Source organism: Delphinus delphis, chromosome 16 (genome assembly GCF_949987515.2).
Source record: "Delphinus delphis chromosome 16, mDelDel1.2, whole genome shotgun sequence".
Taxonomy (NCBI): domain Eukaryota; kingdom Metazoa; phylum Chordata; class Mammalia; order Artiodactyla; family Delphinidae; genus Delphinus; species Delphinus delphis.
Window position 1 is genome coordinate 57,593,559 of NC_082698.1, and position 17,585 is coordinate 57,611,143.

The following is a 17,585-nucleotide window of genomic DNA, read 5'->3' on the forward strand; positions in this document are numbered from 1 at the left end:
ATTATTATCATTATTAATTCTCAGTGCCTCAGATTTCCCTTCTCTTTAGATCTTAAAAGGTTCTGTTGTCTCTCTACTAAAATACAAACATTAGCAAGGAGTGGGGAAGTGAGCAGGTATGGGGAAGGTGAGTGGGAAAGGGGCTTCTGCTTTGCTTCTGTGATTTTTTGCAACATGCAAATACTACGTTGTAATTAAAAACAAAGAGAGGAGGAGATTGGCGTGGAAAAGGCAGGGGAAAAAAAGAATTTACAAATGAAACTGCCATCTGCTGATTTCTTAGCATTATTTTCACAAATCCTGAAAATAGCAATGAGAAACCAATCTTATTCCCCAATTCGCCTGGAACTTGACAGATACTCTAAGTCCTTAGCTGGGCTCAGAAGCAAGGTCATCTCTGACTTGGGGAGAGGGGTTCATATTGGACTTTTGAGAGGGAAAGGGATCCTTGACCAGAAGAACCTGTTCGACTTTATATTGTCCAGTGGGGAAGAAGGGAGCAGTGCCTAAGCCCCAACTACCCTTCCAGAATCCCAGCTTGGCTTGGAAAGTTTCTGCCACTTAGAGGTTGAGGAACCTCCCCCAACCTCAATTAAAATATATGGAACTAACCAGAGAAAGACAAATATCATATGATATCGCTTATATGTGGAATCTAAAAAAAGTCTACAAATGAACTTATCTACAAAACCAAAATAGTTACAGATGTAGAAAATAAACTTATGGTTACCGGTGCGGGGGTAGGGACGGATAAGTTGGGAGATTGGGATTGACAATACACACTACTATATATAAAATATATAACTAATAAGGACCTACTGTATAGCACAGGGAACTCTACTCAATACTCTGTGATGGCCTATATGGGAAAAGAATCTAAAAAAGAGTGGATATATGCGTATGTATAACTCACTTTGACTCAATATGACTCACTTTGCTGTACACCTAAAACTAACACAACAGTGTAAATCAATTATACCACAATAAAATTTTTTTAAAAAAAGAATTATTAGACTTTCAGCATGTCACTTAAAAAAATATATAGAACTCAGAAAATGACATTCTGATTCAGTAGGTGGTGCCGTAGCATCTCTATTTTTCTCAAGTACCTTCAAGTAATTAGGATTTGTGATAACCCAAATTCACTGCTTCATCTAATCCAGCTACTGATATGGAAACCAAGGCCTAGAGAGTAGAAAGGAATTCCCCAAGGTCACCCAGCCAATGAGCAGCTGATCCCAGGCCAGAGCTGTGATCTTCTGAACAAAACATGATTCCTCCTATGTCCCAATAAGAACAGGATAAAGAGACGGGAGGAGTGCCAGAAAGATGCCATTTCACATCTAATCACTTCTTGTCACGTTGTAACCATTTTCCTCATGTGGAGCCCCACGCTGATGGATCAGAAATAACATTTTCAAAGTTATATCTGCAAGGAAATGGCTATTAATGTTCTTCCTCTCCTTTTAGAGTGCTGAGGAATACATATTAATTTTCTCTCTACTTATATTGCCTATTTGCAAATTGTATTCACTACCCAGTGCTCCAATTTGTCCTACCCCTGAAGAGATTAGGATGAATAAATGTGTTCCTGGAAATAAAAGAAAAAATTTGTCACTGAGATTTATTTTTATAATTATTTACAGGGATTATTTTAGAATATATGGGGGGGCAATAATAATAATGTGCATACGAGGGTTCTGGCATGATTTACCAGTATTTAGTGTCTCTTCCCACTTCTTCGAAAGGAAGCCCAGCTCTCTCTGCAGCTCTGAGCCAGGGGCAAAACAGCTGTCAGCTGCACCTGGCACCACCAGCACCCGAGGCTGAGGGTCAGATGAATGGCTGGTCAAGGCTTATAGTGGCCAGAGTCCTGGGTTCAAGACCTAGCTTTGCTACTATCCAGTTGGGTGCCCATGGAGACTCTTTCACTCCTAACATCTTCAGTTTCCTTAAACGTAGACTAACTGATCTAAGGAGCTATTTATTACTAAAATAAAAATACAAGTAAGTATGTACAGCTCCCCAAAATAAGGAAAGCGAATATACTCATTAGTAAATATTCAGTAAGCACGTACTATGTGTCAGCACTGCGGGTAGAATAAGGACCAAGACAGATACAGTCCTTACTCCCATGAGGTTTACATGGAAGACACAGGTAACAAGCAGATAAATAATGTAAGTTCAAGTCTGTGAAATACATAATCTCAGAAAGCGTTGACATGTGCTATGAAGACAAAAGCGGACAATGTGAGAGAGAGTCAGGGTGGAGATGCTAATTTAGATACAATGTCCAAGGTTTCTGTGAGAAGTTCAGAGCCTTTCTCCTGTGAAATCCTGGATGAGCAGAGCATGGACCGGACCTCAGCCCCACTCACAATGCTTCTGTGATGCCCAAACCGCACAGCTTCAGACAGCTGTGGGGTGTTCTGGGGAGGCTTCTCTAAGGGGAGCAATAATTGAGCTGAAGTCTGAATAATAAGATGGAACCAGCCATGAGAAGACTTGGCAGAAGGGTTTTCCAGGCAGAGGGAACAGCAAATGCAAAAGCTATGAGCGTTCTCTTAGTCTTGTGTTGCCGTGTTGTCACTTTGCTTGTGCTTGAGTGGTGAACTTGAATTCAAGTGCTTCCAAGGGTAGAGTCACCCCAGCCAGAAAGATGAGTATCCCAGGACAACTGCATCAGGCTTTGGATGGCTCCAGAGCACAGGTGGGCTGAGACCTCAAGATGCTGCAGCTGGAAGAAGAGACATTCACAGGCACACAAAAGTTCTACAGCCCTATAAAGCATCTGCAATTTTCTTGCAGAAGAAAACACAGAAGAATCACTAACTTGATACATGACTGCACTGGCACAGACTGTCACAGACACACAAATGCACACAAACACACACGTAAGTGCATACACAAGAGACACATGCCAATGCGAGAATCACGGGTTCCATCTCATGGCTATGATCTGAGCCCTGAACCCCAAACCGAGACACACCCTGGCCGCCCATCTACTACAATAGCTACTACTGGCCAGTAGACAATGCAGACACTTTAGAGATTGTTGGTACTTGGAACCCAGAGAGTTTATAACTTTTCCTGAGGTACTGGAAATTCATTCATTCAATTCATTTATTCAAAAATATGTATTGAGTGCTGGCTGTATGCTTGACACTACTCTGGGGACAGAGCAGTAAAGAAAACAAAGTTTCTACCCTTGTGGAGCTCACTTTCAGTAGGGGGATAGATAACAAACAAATAAATACAGAGTATGTCAGGTGGTGCTAAGTGAGAGAACAATAAAGCAGAGAAGGGGGATAAAAAGTGCCAGGGGTAGACGGGGGGATCAAAAGGCCCCACTAAGAAAGTGATATTTAGGCCAAGACCTGTGGGAAGCAAGGGAGAACCAGGTGGACATCTAGGGGGAAAATAATGTTCCAGGCAGCCGGAACAGCAAGTGCAAAGGCCCTGAGGCAGGAGGTTGCTTTGCAGGTTTGGGAAACAGCAAAGATGTCAGAGTGGCTGGGGTGGAGTAAGCAACGGGGAGAATAAAAGTAAATGAAATCATGGGGCAGAGTGTAGGGCGGGGATGGCGGGGGGCAGATCGTCTATCACCTGATTGGCTGGCGTTAGGACTTGGGCTTGCACTCCAAATGAGATGGAGAGGCTTGAGCAGAGGACCCATATTTTGTAAGTATTGTTCTGGCTGCTGTATTTAGAACAGACCAGGGACAGGAAAGGGCAGAAGCAGGGAGACCAAACAGTGGGCTATGGCAGGAATCCTGGAGACAGGGAACAGCACCCGGGTATATCTTGAAGAGGGCATCAACAGAATTTCCTGATGGGTTTGACATGGAGAGTATGAGAAACACAGGAATCAAGGAAAACTCCAAGATTTTGACCTGAGCAACTAGAAGGATGGAGCTGTCACACTGAAATGGATGAGCAGATTAGGGGAAGTGGGGAATCAGGGGATCATTAGACCTAAGAAGTCTGATATGACTTTGAGACATATAAGTGGAAATGTCAAGGAGGAAGCTGAGCATATGAAAGTGAAGGAAACAGATCTGTACCAGAGTTAGAAATTTCAGAGTCCTCAGCTTTCAGATGGCATTGAAAGCCACGAGAGAGGATGAAAAAGATCTGAAGATTGGGCCCTAGAGCACTAACAGTCAGAGGTCAAGGAGAAGGGGAGGAACCACAGAGAGACTGAGAATGAGCGGCTACAGAGGTAAGGAGAAACCAAAAGCAAGTCAGGCCCTAGAAACCAAGAAAAGAAAGTGATCAAAGAGATGGAGTTCCAACATAATGACCAATTCAGCCAAGGATCATCAGGGGATGTTGAAAGCATTGGGTGAATAGGAAATTCACATGGTCTCAAAGCATCCTCCCACAGATTGCCTATAAATTACAAAGGGGAAAACATACCTTTACAGTGAAGAGATCTGGCAGTCACAACCTACCCAAGAGCTCAAACTTAGCATCTCCAAGGGTGAGACAACCTGACAATACAGACCTCTGGTGTGATACAATAGGAAGTACACACCACCCACATGCTATTCCTGCCAAAACATTTGGCCAGAATCTACTCATGAGGAAACAGACAAATCCAAAAAGTGGAACATCCTTCAAGACAACAGTTCTAACTTGGAAGGTATTATGCTTTGTGAAATAAATCAGAGAGAAAGACAAATATTTTATGTTATCACATATATGGAATCTAAAAAATAAAACAAACTAGTGAATATAACAGAAAAGAAACAGACTCACAGATATAAAAGAACAAACTAGTGGTTACCAGCGGGGAGAGGGAAGCAGGGAGGGGTAAGATAGAGGTTGGGAATTAAGAGGTACAAACTACTATGTATAAAACAAATAAGCTACAAGGATATATTGTATAGCTCAGGGAACACAGCCAATATTTTATAATAACTATAAATGGAATATAATCTTTAAATTTGTGAATCACTATACTTACATAATATTGTAAATCAAGTATATCTCAATAAAGAGAGAGAGAGAGAGAGAGAGAGAGAGAATGGGACCAGACTGTCCAAAATGTCATATCATCAGGGGAAAAAAAGGGGGTAGGGAGGAATGTTCTAGATTAAAATAGACTAAAGAGACATGACAACCAAGTGCAATGCATGATCCTTTATTAGCTACTGGAACTGAGGAAAAAGCTAAAAACACATTTTAGGGACAATTGGGAATATTTAAATTGGAACCATTTGATGATATTACTGATGATATTAAATTAACATTACTTTCCTCAGGTGTGGTAATTGTATTGTGGTTTCATAAGAGGTGTTCTTTCCTTAGGAGATGCAAGCTGAAGAAATTAAGATAAACATCAAGATGTCTACAGCTTGCAAATGGTTCAAGGGGAAAAAAGTGTGTGTGTGTCCATGCGTGTGGGGGGGTACATGTTACATGGTAACATGTTAAGAGCTGAAGAGTCTAGGGGAAGGGACCTGGCCATTCATTATCCTGTTCTTTAAATTTCTTAGAAGTTTGAAATTTTTTATAAATAAAATGTTGGAATAAAAGAAAGAAGGAGTGATTAACTTGTCCAGCGCTACTTGAGGTCAAGTAAATTGAGGACAGAGAGTTCACCACTGGATTTAACAACAGGGAGGTCATTGGTGACCTTGCAGATGGGGAGAGCGCAGAAGAGGCAGGCAAGGGCCAGATCATAAAGAGCGATACAGGCCTAACCGTGACCACAGTAGGAGTAAAGTGGTCACATTTGTGGTGGAGGGCAACTGGTCTCACAGTTGTGGGGAGGATGGATTAGGAGGGGGAGAGCAAGCACAGGAAAGTGTCCTCACAGGCTCTGAAAGTGCAGCCCCACTCGCCATGAAGGGTGGTGAGGGCCTGAAGGGAGAGATTGCAAAGAGACTGCAGCCCAATTGCCAAGACTTGATGTCTGTTTGGGAGTCGAGGATGAGGGAGCCAAGATGGCGCCATTCACCGAAATACCTGATGGGGAGGGGCAGGGGGACTTGATGCATTTAAGTCTACATGCATTGTGCCCTCCTGAGGGACGCAGCAGATGGGACACCCTAGGATCAACATCAGCATGTGACAATAATGTAAACGCAGCACGTTGAGGACCTGGTGAATCACGCCCCCACTTGTACTCTGTGCATCTGATACCTGAGCCAAGCCAGGACTTTGGGTGTGACAGTGACCTGGCGATGCCTTTGTTCATAAAGTCTCCTCGTCCTGGGGAGCCCCTATCCCAAACCCCTTCCCAGTGCTGCTCACCTGTTTGGCAAGCTTTCTCCAATGCTCCAGCTCTCTGCTCCGGGGTCTGAAACACCATTGTATGGCCTCTCCCATGTGCCTGGCATTGATGCCTGCTATTTGGTGTTGTTATGTACATTTATTTCTGTCCCTGTCTTCCCAACTAGGTGATCAGTTCCTTGAATGTAGGGAACCCAGTTTATATCTCAAGATATTCCCAGCCTTGCCCAGAATAGGCCATCTATAAACTGGGAAGAAGAGAAGGACAGAGGGAGGAGGACGACAAAGACCAACACTTAATATTCCCCCTAAAAGCTCACCATGCTGACTCCCAGATGTGGGGACCACTTCTACCAGTGGCGGTGGAGTTACTTAGAGGCCACTGCTGCCAGCATCCCCGATTCCTGAGTTAGAACCCCTGGTAGGAAGCCTCCCTGAAACAGCCCACGGTGCTCTCTCCCAAAGCTGTTTGCAGTAAGTGACTCACCCAATTAAGAGTATCTACATAACAAAGCCTCACCAAGCTGCAGAGGTCACGCAGACTGTGAAGTGTGTCTTTAGCGTGCAGGGAGAAGGTTCACTAATTACCAGTCATTTCCACCCCTCAAGAGCCTGTCAGCCTTTAAGATGCAGGGGATAAAAGAATCCCCAAATTCCCACCCCACACCAATCACTCCTCCCTCCCCAACCCTCCCCTGCACTTCAAACCTGTGACTAACAAAGTGCCAGGGACGGGCCTCTGCCCACCTGGCTCAGCGCCTGGAGGAAGGAAGGAGAGGAAAGAGGTTGCCTCTGACTGGGAGCATGTTTTAGTAAAAGGAAACTGGGAGGGGCAAGGGAGCAAAGAGAGTTCTAACGGCGCTGCTGCGTCGCCTCCGTTAAACAAACAAAACTTGTATTGTTTTATCTCGATTTATAAAGGTGATAAATGTTTGCAGTAGAAACCACAGGTAGGCAAGAAGAAAGTTAAAATCACTCACGATCCCACCCCCTGCGATGACCAGTGGTTGGTCGCACCTCACAGCCTGCTTCCTAGGTGACATGTATCGCTCTTTCATAACCCGTTTTTTCATTTAATGAAATATTTCAAATGGCTTGCTCCACGAGCACACAGAAAGAAAGCTGGCAGGGATGCTGACTTGGGCTAGCAAAGAAGATGTGTTTGAGCATCACAGAGCACAGGAGGGAGGCATTGCCAGAATTTCTGAAAGCTGAAGGAGGCCATTGTGAGGCAGGAAAGAGCCCTGACCTTTGGAATTCAAATGACTCCCTCTCTATGAACCTCAGTTTCCTCATCTGTAAAATGGGAGTAACACTACATGCCTTATAGGATTGTTGTGATGATTAAGGGAAATCTTGGTTGTGAAAGGACTATACAAGCATTGGACATTTTATTCCTCGTTTTAATAGGCATTCATTCGTGGGACTTCCCCGGTGGTCTAGTGGTTAAGACTTCGTGCTTCCACTGCAGGGGGCACGGATTCGATCCCTGGTCCAGGAACTAAGATCCTGCATGTCACAAGCCATGGCCAAAAGAAAGTGTTCATTTGTGCCTTTTCTTTTTTTTACTTAGCCCTTGGCTAGTTTGTGTTGGGAATAAAAAGAAGGCATCTGGTTCAGCCCTAGAGGAGCTTAAAATCTAACTGGGAAGTTGAGCATACACATATGCAAACACAGAGTTAAACAATATGAATAGCTAATAAAAGATATCATCAATTAGTAGATAATTAAGTGTCAGATGAGTGGCACAGACGGCACTCCAGGGGTTCAGAGGTAAGAAAGAACCTGCCGGATAATAATAATAACCACTTCGAGCACTTTCTATACGCCAGGCACACACGAGCATTGTCTCATTTCATTTACCCACTGACCTATGAGGTAGGTACCATTATTACATCCATTTTGCACAGGAGGAAATTGAAACCTCAGAGAGGTTAAGAACCTTGCCCCAAGTCACACATCTAGGAAGTGTGGCGACGTGGAACCAAGCAGCTGGACCCCGGGGCCCACCACACTGAAGCCTATGATCTACTCTGATGGAGGTGGGGGAGGGGAAGCCGAGCCCTGTGCGGAATGGTACAAGAGGGAGCCTTAGAAGCAAAGATGGGACTGAGGAGGGTGGCCTGGTGTGAGGGAGAAGATCCCAGTCTGGCCGGATGGCTAGTCTGCACAAACAGTGGAAGCTTTCACGGTAAGAAGATTGAAGGAGAGGAGCTAAAGCATGTGAAACTTTTTTTTGGTAGAAAACAGGTCACCTACAAGGGCTTGAGGCAACCGAAGGTCCAATCAAAGCAGTTCTGGGGAAGTGGGGCTGGGAGGAGACACCTTGGGAGGCTATTAGATGAAGGTGAGGAGGACTGAAGCTGGGGCAGAAGCACCCAGGGGTAGATGGACAACCATCCTTCCGAGGAAGCCCTTTTTCCTCTGGTTTTTCATCTCTGTGACATTTTGAGCTCATCTACATTTTGTCCCCATAAGCTCCGGCCTCCTTTTGACATGTTTACTAACTTCTTTCACATTTTGGTTCTGCAAGAAATAGCTCATTCATTCTTTCCATCAGCTACCACGTCAAAGGGAGAATCAATCTGCACAAACTGGGGGTTAATTATCATTAAAAGGGAAGGAGACTGAAGATGATGCTGATATCCGGCACAGCTGACCCTCCCCAGACTCCCCAATCCTCCCAGCCTCTCAAGCCCGGTGGGGGACCAGTGTCCCCATATCAACCAGCTCCACAGGCCACTGCTGCCACTTCTCACTCCACACCCTACCATCCCTGCTGAAGGGGCTGGTCCCCCACCAGCGAATGGCAAAAAGACTGCCTTTTCTTCTGAAGAAGCAGTACGGGGAGACTGAAGACATGGCAAGGCCTTTGGTTCTTCAAGCAAAACTTAGAGAATGTGACAGAAGAACCACATGGTAGAAAGAAGGTTCAGTAGCAAAGGTGGGGACAAAGAAAGAAAAAGCTTTGACAAGGTACTCATGTAACCAATATTTATTGAATATTGTTGAGTATATGGCAGACTCTGCAGGGAACAAAAGCAGGGTGACATCATTTGTGCCCTTAATGCTGTAGAAAAGGTGGTGGGGTGTGGGGGGAAGGAAGGGAAGAAGTAGAGCTAGAAATAGAAAAAGAAAGAAAAAGAATAAACACTGAACCCAGAGACATGAAGCATCCTGGCCAAGGTCAGGGGTTGGGGAGAGTGCAGGGCAGTGTGGAGGGGAAACCTTCTACCTCTTCCTTGATTCTACCCTACACTCACACACAAGACCTCAAACACTTCAGGCCACCACCTGCCCAAGGAAACGTAGCCCAGAGGCGTTCCCATGCCATTGACTGCATTCCACAAACATCTTTTGAGCACTGCAAAGTGCCAAGCACTTAAGCTCTTGAACTCTGCTGAGAAGAATCAGAGGTGATTGTCATCGAAGGTGGTTGATTTGACAGTGTCCTTGATGCCTTAGAAACTTTAATCAGACATACCGAGTGGCACTGAGGCTTATGGGGACAGAAGACTAGAAATAAAAGGGAGGAATTCTGTACATTCCCCCACCAGATGGGGATAATCTTTCTTTTCTCACTGGGCTTTGTTAAGAGGTAAGTAATGTAAAGTTATGAGGTTACATAGTAGAACAGTGTCCAAGACACAGTAGATATTCTATAAAATCACCTGAACATTATGTTTTCTCACTCAGTTCTGGCATGACTGACTCTCATTACTGAATTTACCAGTTTTTCTGTTGAAATCGTTGCCTGGCTAGGTTGGAGGTATTCAGTCAGGCTGCTTGGCGTTGGGGTCCCCATCACTATTACCCATCCTAGGAGCCCACGGCCACAACTAAGAAGTAATCACCATCATGGGAATGTAAGTTGGTGCAGCCACTACGGAAAACAGTATGGAAGTTCCTCAGAAAACTAAAACTAGAGCTACCATATGATTCTGCGTTCCCACTCCTGGGCATATACCCAGACAAAACTATAATTCAGGAAGATACATGCACCCCTATATTCATAGCAGCACTATTCACAATAGCCAAGACATGGAAACAACCTAAATGTCCATCGACAGATGTGGTACATATATACAATGGAATATTACTGAGCCATAAAAAAGAACGAAATAATGCCATTTGCAGCAACATGGATGCAACTAGAGATTATCATACTAAGTGAAGTAAGTCAGAAAGACAAATACCATATGATATCACTTATATGTGGAATCTAAAATATAGCACAAATGAACCTATCTATGAAACAGAAACAGAATCACGGACATAGAGAATAGACTTGTGGTTGCCAAGGGGGAGGCAGGGAGGGAGAGGGATGGACTGGGAGTTTGGGGTTAGTAGATGCAAACTATTACATTTAGAATGGAAAAACAACAAGGTCCTAATATATAGCACAGGGAACTATATCCAATCTCCTGGGATAAACCATAATGGAAAAGAATATAAAAAAAAAGAATGTATATATGTGTATAACTGAATCACTTTGCTGTACAGCAGAATTCTGAATAACTGTAAATTATTCAATTCTGAATAATTGTAAATCAACTATACTTCAATTTAAAAACATAAAAGAAAAATAAGAAGTAATCACCATCAGATCTGTTTAGAAGCCACCCAAAGAGCCAGGCTATGGCAAACCAACTGATATTCTTGGTTGTGAGTGACAGAAACTGGCTCTGGCTAACTTAAGCAAGAAAAGAAATCTATCAAAAGGATATCAGGAAGCTCCGAAAATCAGTAAGAGGACTAGAGACCCAGACTTGGGAAATGGACAAGAAAAGAGAGCTGGAAAATGGTGGTGTCGCTGGTCATGCTACTGCAACAGTCTGGTTAGGCCACTGCCTGAGCAGCTGCCATTATCACACTGGACATGGCAGCAACTGGCTAGTTGCTCCACGCTGCCTCCCCTAGAGAGTCAATGCCATTGCACTGGGCTCATTGCTGCTGCTGAGAAGGGTTTCCAATCCACCCCAACCCTCTGCTCACCTCCTGAGGAGCCTCAGCTATAAGGGACAGGGAGAAGGATGTAGCCCCTTCAGCTTATGTAGGTGGAAGCAGGTCCTATATTATAACAAGCAGGAAGCAGGATTCAGATGCTAGGTAGACAAAAGAGGTAACACTGAGGGTTAAGGGTATGACCAGACTTAACTCCAAGTTACTCTGGAAACCCATACCTCAAGAACGTTTGAAGGCAAGACTCTAATAGGTTCTAAAACTGTTTTGGACCACTTTGTGGTATTCCAATAGTGGTAACACCAATGGAAATAAGGTTTGCCAAAGGGGACAGGTAAAGGATATGTTTGGCTGCAAATATAAAAACCCCCAATTTCATTGACTTAAACAAATAGGGATTTTATTTTTCTAATATAACAAAAGTTTTGGAGGTGAATGATTGCTAGAAATGGCTCAGTGTCTCAGAGACATCAGGATTAAGTGTCTCTCTGCTATTCTCTTGGACTTTTCCTCATGGTCACAAAATGGCTGCTATGGCTCTGGATATCGTATCCAAGTCCATGAAAGGAAGAAGGGAGAAAGAAAGAAAAGATCCAAAACACCTGCATCATCTCCTTTGATCAAGAAAACAAGACCGTTTCCCAGAACTCCCCCTCCTTCTTTGCCACAGCCTTACTTCTACTTGCGCTTCAATTGCCCAAACTGGGTCATGTGGCCATTCCTAATGGCAAGGATGATTAGAAAAAATGAAAACAGTATTGTCATGATTGGCCTCCATCAATTTTGATCCACTGCTTAGGTGGGGGCACACTGCTACAATGTTAACGTGAGGAAGAAGGAGGGAGGTGGATATTGGACAACTTATCTAAATTCTGGTATCAGATTTGGGCATTGCAGGATCAGAAGTTGGACACACGAGCATGGGGGACAAGGGCCTTCCAGGAAGAGGTGACAGAGGAGGAGAAAAACACAGAGCATGTAGAGAGAACACTAGATTTGGCTGGGGTGTAGGCGGCTGCACTTTTGTTAATCTATCCTATAGAAATAAAATCACTGACTGCAAGGATATAGAGCAAAAAAAATTGTACTAGTGAAAAAATTCTGATAACAACCTATATGACCATCAACAGGGGAATGGCTGATTAAGTGGGGTGTATCTACTCTATGGAATACAGACGGTCCTTGACTTACAACGATTTGACTTACGATTTTTCAACTTTACAATGGTGTGAAAGTGATAGGCATACAGTAGAAACCATATTTTGAATTTTGATTTTTTCCCGGGCTACTGATATGCAGTATGATACTCTCCTGATGCTGGGCAGCAGCAGTGAGCTGCCACTCCCAGTCAGCCACATGATCACAATGGGAAACAACTGATACATTACAACCATTCTGTACCTGTACAACCTTTCTGTCTTTTCACTTTCAGTACAGTATTCAGTAAATTACATGAGATATTCAACACTTTATTATAAAATAGACCTTGTATTAGGTGAGTTTGCCCAACTGTAGGCTTATGTAAGTATTCTGAGCATGTTTAAGGTAGACTAGGCTAAGGTACGGTGTTCGGTAGATTAGGTGTATTAAATGCATTTTTAACTGGATGATATGTTCAACTTAAGATGGGTTTATCAGGTAACCCCATCATAAGTCAAAGAAGATTTGTACTATGCAGCTAAAAAACATGAAAAAATTAGCTCTCCATCTACAGACTCATTTTTTATTGGGAAAGAATGAGCAAGTTGCAGAGAACTCTAATATAATCATTTTTGTATAAACAAGCAATAACATAATAGCTCCATACATCTGAGTGTAATTTATATGAGCATGGTGAGCATGGAGAAAGGGATAGAAGTTACACCCCCGGCTGTTAACACTGGATATCTCAGGAGACAGGGTGGGAAATGAAAAGGAGATTGGTGAGATCATGTTTTTCTTTATGTATCTTTGAGTGCTTTACTGGTTGAAGTGAATATAGGTTTCTTTTATGAGTTTGGAATGCAACTTAACCAAAGCTGTTTAAAAGTAGTTTAGAACTAAATTACGAAGAGTCAAGTGTTACGTGTGGCAGCGGGAAATCACTGAAGATTTGGGGGCAAAGGAATGATGGGATCAAGAAAATTAACCTGGCAGGAGGATGTATAATACATTAGAGGCAAGAGAGGCTGAGGATACACAGAATAATTAGAAGGTTTTTGCAGTAGCAGCTCAGCCAGAAGCTAATAAAGGACTGAACTATGATAGCAATAATATGTGAAGTGAGGAAAAGGGGGCCCAGGCTACAGCCTGGGGACACGTACGCGTGGATGTTAGGAGTGGTCATGGGGGGGTGTCTCCATTACACTGTGTCAACCAACACATCTTGCACTTTGAAAATCAGAATAAATGGCTGGAAAATCATAGTTTTTTTTCTTCTCCAACATCCTTGAGCATTGACTCGTTTGATATTTACACTATATGACTCAAAATAATCATTATTTTTCCATAAGATTTGTTATCTCCCTTATTAAATTGAGAAAACATCTTGGGATGTAAGACAATAAAGAATACTTATTGGTAGCCCCCCAAAATGAAGTGAGCCCCCAAAGTTATCATTCATTCAGCACAGCTGATGGTACTTATGAACCCTTTTCCTCTTCATTTCTTGAAGGAACAGCCCCAGTCTCTGACCCCTCCGAGTTACCATCCAGTGAAGAGGAGAGGAAATGCTGTGTGGTAAGTGCTCCGCGAGAGGGTTATACAGAAGCCCTAACCCAGTACCGGGGGGGTGTGTACAGGAAAATGGTATGGAAGCTGAGACCTAAAGGCAAAGGAGCAGTGAGCCAGGTGAGAAGAAGGACAGAAGGTCATTCCAGATAGAAGGAAAAGCATTAGCAAGGTCCTGAGGTGGGAAGTTGTATGGCACATCTGAGTAACCAAAAGGCAGCATGGATGGCAGGAGCTCAGGATGAGGGGCAATAGGAGACAGACAAAGGCAGAAGGGGGAGGTGAGGCAAATTAAACCTCAGAGAGTTGCCAGTCATGGGTTCAACTTGATTCTAAGAACAATGTGAACCCAGAAGCAAAAGCAGAGGAGAAACATGATCTCATATGCTTTGTTGTTGTGGTTGTTTTTGTTTTTTAATATCACTCTGGCTTCTGAAGGGCTGAAGGGCTATGAGGAAACAAGCCATCGTGCTCAGTGGTCCAGTTTCCCCATCAGGCTGGGAGCTGCCCAGGAGTTGAGTTGAGTCCAGCCCCATTTATACCTTTCTCCTCCTCTGTGTGGGTCCCCCTCTTGCTCTGCAAGGCCTCAGCTGCAGATGGATGCAGCTAACAGGCCAGGGAACACTCGAATAAGGTAAGTAAAAGCTCAGCAAGATTCCCCCAGAGTGATGGGTTGGGATGCTGGGGATCTGGAGAAAAGAAGGGATGAGGATATGGATGAGGATATGCGAGTGAGGCAAGGCCTATTTCTCCTCTTCGTGCCTCAATTTCTTTATCTATAAAACAGGGTATTCGTGGTACTTACCTCAGAGAGTTGCTGTTCTTAGCGTCTGGCACAAAGCAAACGTTCAAACAGTGTTAGCTTTGGCTTTTGACCTTCCAGAAAGACAGGTGGGACCCTAGGGCACGGATCTGTATTCCCTGCTGTCAGAGGAGCAACTGATTGGATCCTGGAGAATGTTTGAGAACCCCCTTGGCCAGGCAGGTCTCAGGACTACCAAAAGACCAAAGTTTGACAAAGTCTTACCTGAGCGTTTGGGCCAAGGTATGTGCTTGTGTTCCTGTGATTTAAAAATCCTTAGATACAACCCTAGGTGGGGAAAAGAAGCCGCCCACTGCCCCTCCTGCGAGACCCGGGTTGTACGCCAAGGCCTCGGGTCCCAGCCTGAGACCCAGGGGCCCAGCCGGCGGGGATGGAGCCTGGCGAGCTGGGGGCGGGCCGGCGCCGCGGAGGGGCGGGACCGGCGCTGCAGCCCGCGGTCCCGCCCACGGCGGAAGTGCCGCCGGGCCCGCCCCTCCCTCCCGAGGCAGGTTCCCCTCGCCCTTCCCCCGCCTCGCTCTTCCCCGCACAATTGGGCTCCTAGAGCTTGTTGGGCCAGGGCCTCAACACCAGTCCGAAGAGGAGGCCCCGGGTCTGAGTATCTGGCCGTCTCGGGTAATGCTCTCAGTCCCTCCCACTCCCCCGCCCTCGCTTCCATTCCTGCGTTACCGGCGCGGCAGCAAGCGCCGCGGGGGACCGCACAGGTAAAGACTCGGCTAGTGAGGGCGCAGGTGTGGACGGGTAGTGGAGAGGCTGATGGCACGTGCCCGGCTTTTTTCCAAAGCGACTGTATTGACAGTGGGGTTCGTAGAGGGCGGACGCAGACCCCAGGAGCGCAGCACAGCACTGGGGAAGCAGAGGGGGTGGGACTGAAGCCCCCAGAGCTTGGGGGCCGGGTCATTCGTGTCCCCGCGTCTTGCGCAGGCTCCGTTGTGCACGAGAGGTGGTGAGCTGCTTGGGTGGGGGGCGGTTCGAGGCCGCGGCACCGGACGGTTATCCCCCACCAGCTCCTCGAGGTGACTGGGGTTTGACAGTCGCCCCGCCCGGGCGCGCAGTCTCAGGTTTGCAGAATGAAAATCAATAAAACCGATGCAATGGCAACGAACACGAAACACGATGGGTTGTTATTATTTGAGTTTGTTAAATTATTTTTATTTTTTTTACTTCCTTCTCGGAAAAGGTGGCTCTGATCAGAGCCTCGGAGACGGACGCAAAATGCCCCCTGGTCTCCTGGCAGTGAGTGGGACCCCCAAACCGCACAAACTTCCCCGAGCGGCTGTGAGGGGTCCGGCGGTGGGAGGGGAGCCCCCGGTGCGCTGGGCTGCCGGATACGGCTTTCCTCCGCGCCTCATTGTCCGCACTTTAGGGCGCCTATCCCCCCTCTCCATTCGCGTTTCCCCAGTTCACCACCCCCACGCCCCGGGGGCCGCGCCTCCTCCCTCCCTCGAGCTCTCCCCGGCGCTTTAAATAATGATATTTGCATGCAGGGAGCGATTCATAAATATGTCAGGGCCGGTGAAATATAGGCAACATTTCAAACTTTCTATTTAAAAAACATGAATTATGGCCGCGGAAAATGTGTTCCCATTTAAAGGCGATACGAAGTATTTGGTGTCTCGTCCCCGGGCCCATCCATCACGCAGACAATAAAGAGAGTTTTTCGCCCTGACACCCGCGATTTATGGGCGCCCTTCTCTGCCCTCATCACTCACCCGCCGCGGCCGGCCCGGCGACAGGCCCCGTGGAGAGACCGGCGGCCGCCCCCCCCCCGCGGCCCCGCGCGCGCCTTTTGCGCCCTCGTCAGCCCCCCAAGACCACCGCTCCCGAGGGGAGCTCTTGCTCTGAGAGGCCGGCGGTGATGGTCTGGGCAGCCAAGTGGGAGCCGGAACCACACTCATCCTCTCACATTCGCGCAAGCCTGTATCAAGGCTGGGTTGAGTGGGCCGACAAGCGGCCTTGCGGGCCGGCTCTGCGTCCGGGCCTCGCCCGCCAAGCGCGGCACCGCGCGGAGAAGTTTGCGGGGCAGGCAGCGGGAGGTTATTTACGTGCGGTTTCGAGGTGAGGGGAGAGGTCTGGGCAGGGGGCTCTCCAGGGGGCTCCTCTGCCCGGGGCAAGGCGAGTTGGTCCCAAGCTTTCTTGAGCCCGGCTGGACGCACGCTTCTGGGTAAAGCTTTTTCTGCAACTTTTACAAAGCCGCCTCCTCCCTGGTGCGATTCCCACAACCACATCCTGGGAGTCCGCGGCACCTTGGAAACTATTTTTACGGACAGAGGCCGAGGAGTTGGCGAGAAATAAGGAAGGGGAGGCGCCTTCCCTCTCGTTTCGCCGCGGACCAAGCTCAGACATCCGGTGCCCTCTTCGCCCACCGCCCCACTTTGCGCGCGCTGTCCTCTCAAAGGTACCACCGAATCTTTGCTGCAAACTTGCTTCGTAGAAAGTTCGAGCTTCATCTGCCGTGGAATTTGCTTTCAGTTTTCGCCCCGGACGGACTCGGCCCGGCGGGTTCCCGAAGCACAGGCAGAGGCGGGCGACTGCCAGGCACTGCCGGGCAGCGAGAGGCTGCTCGGCCTGAGCGCGCTGATAGTCCAGCCTCCCTCGGAGGCCAGACCTGCCGCCTTATGAGCACGAGGAGCCATCTCGCGTCCCGTGCTGGGCCGATGCGTCTCCGTACACGGGAACCGGGAGCCGTTTCCTGCTGGAAGAATGCGAGCTGGATTTATTCGGATACAGACAGCGCAACCCGCAGCCAGAGAAATTATGTCGATTCTAAAAATGACAAGGTTGAATTTATTAGATTAAGATTCATGTGTAAGTGCAGGGAGATGAAAATTATACAAACAGCTCCACGTCCAGT

General features: G+C 46.5%; 1 protein-coding gene across 1 annotated transcript in view; it reads right to left on the bottom strand.

The window, feature by feature from the left end:
• The window catches only part of LRMDA (leucine rich melanocyte differentiation associated), a 1,262,633-nt gene that overhangs the window by 1,109,396 nt on the left and 135,652 nt on the right, over positions 1-17,585 (bottom strand). The window lies entirely within an intron of this gene.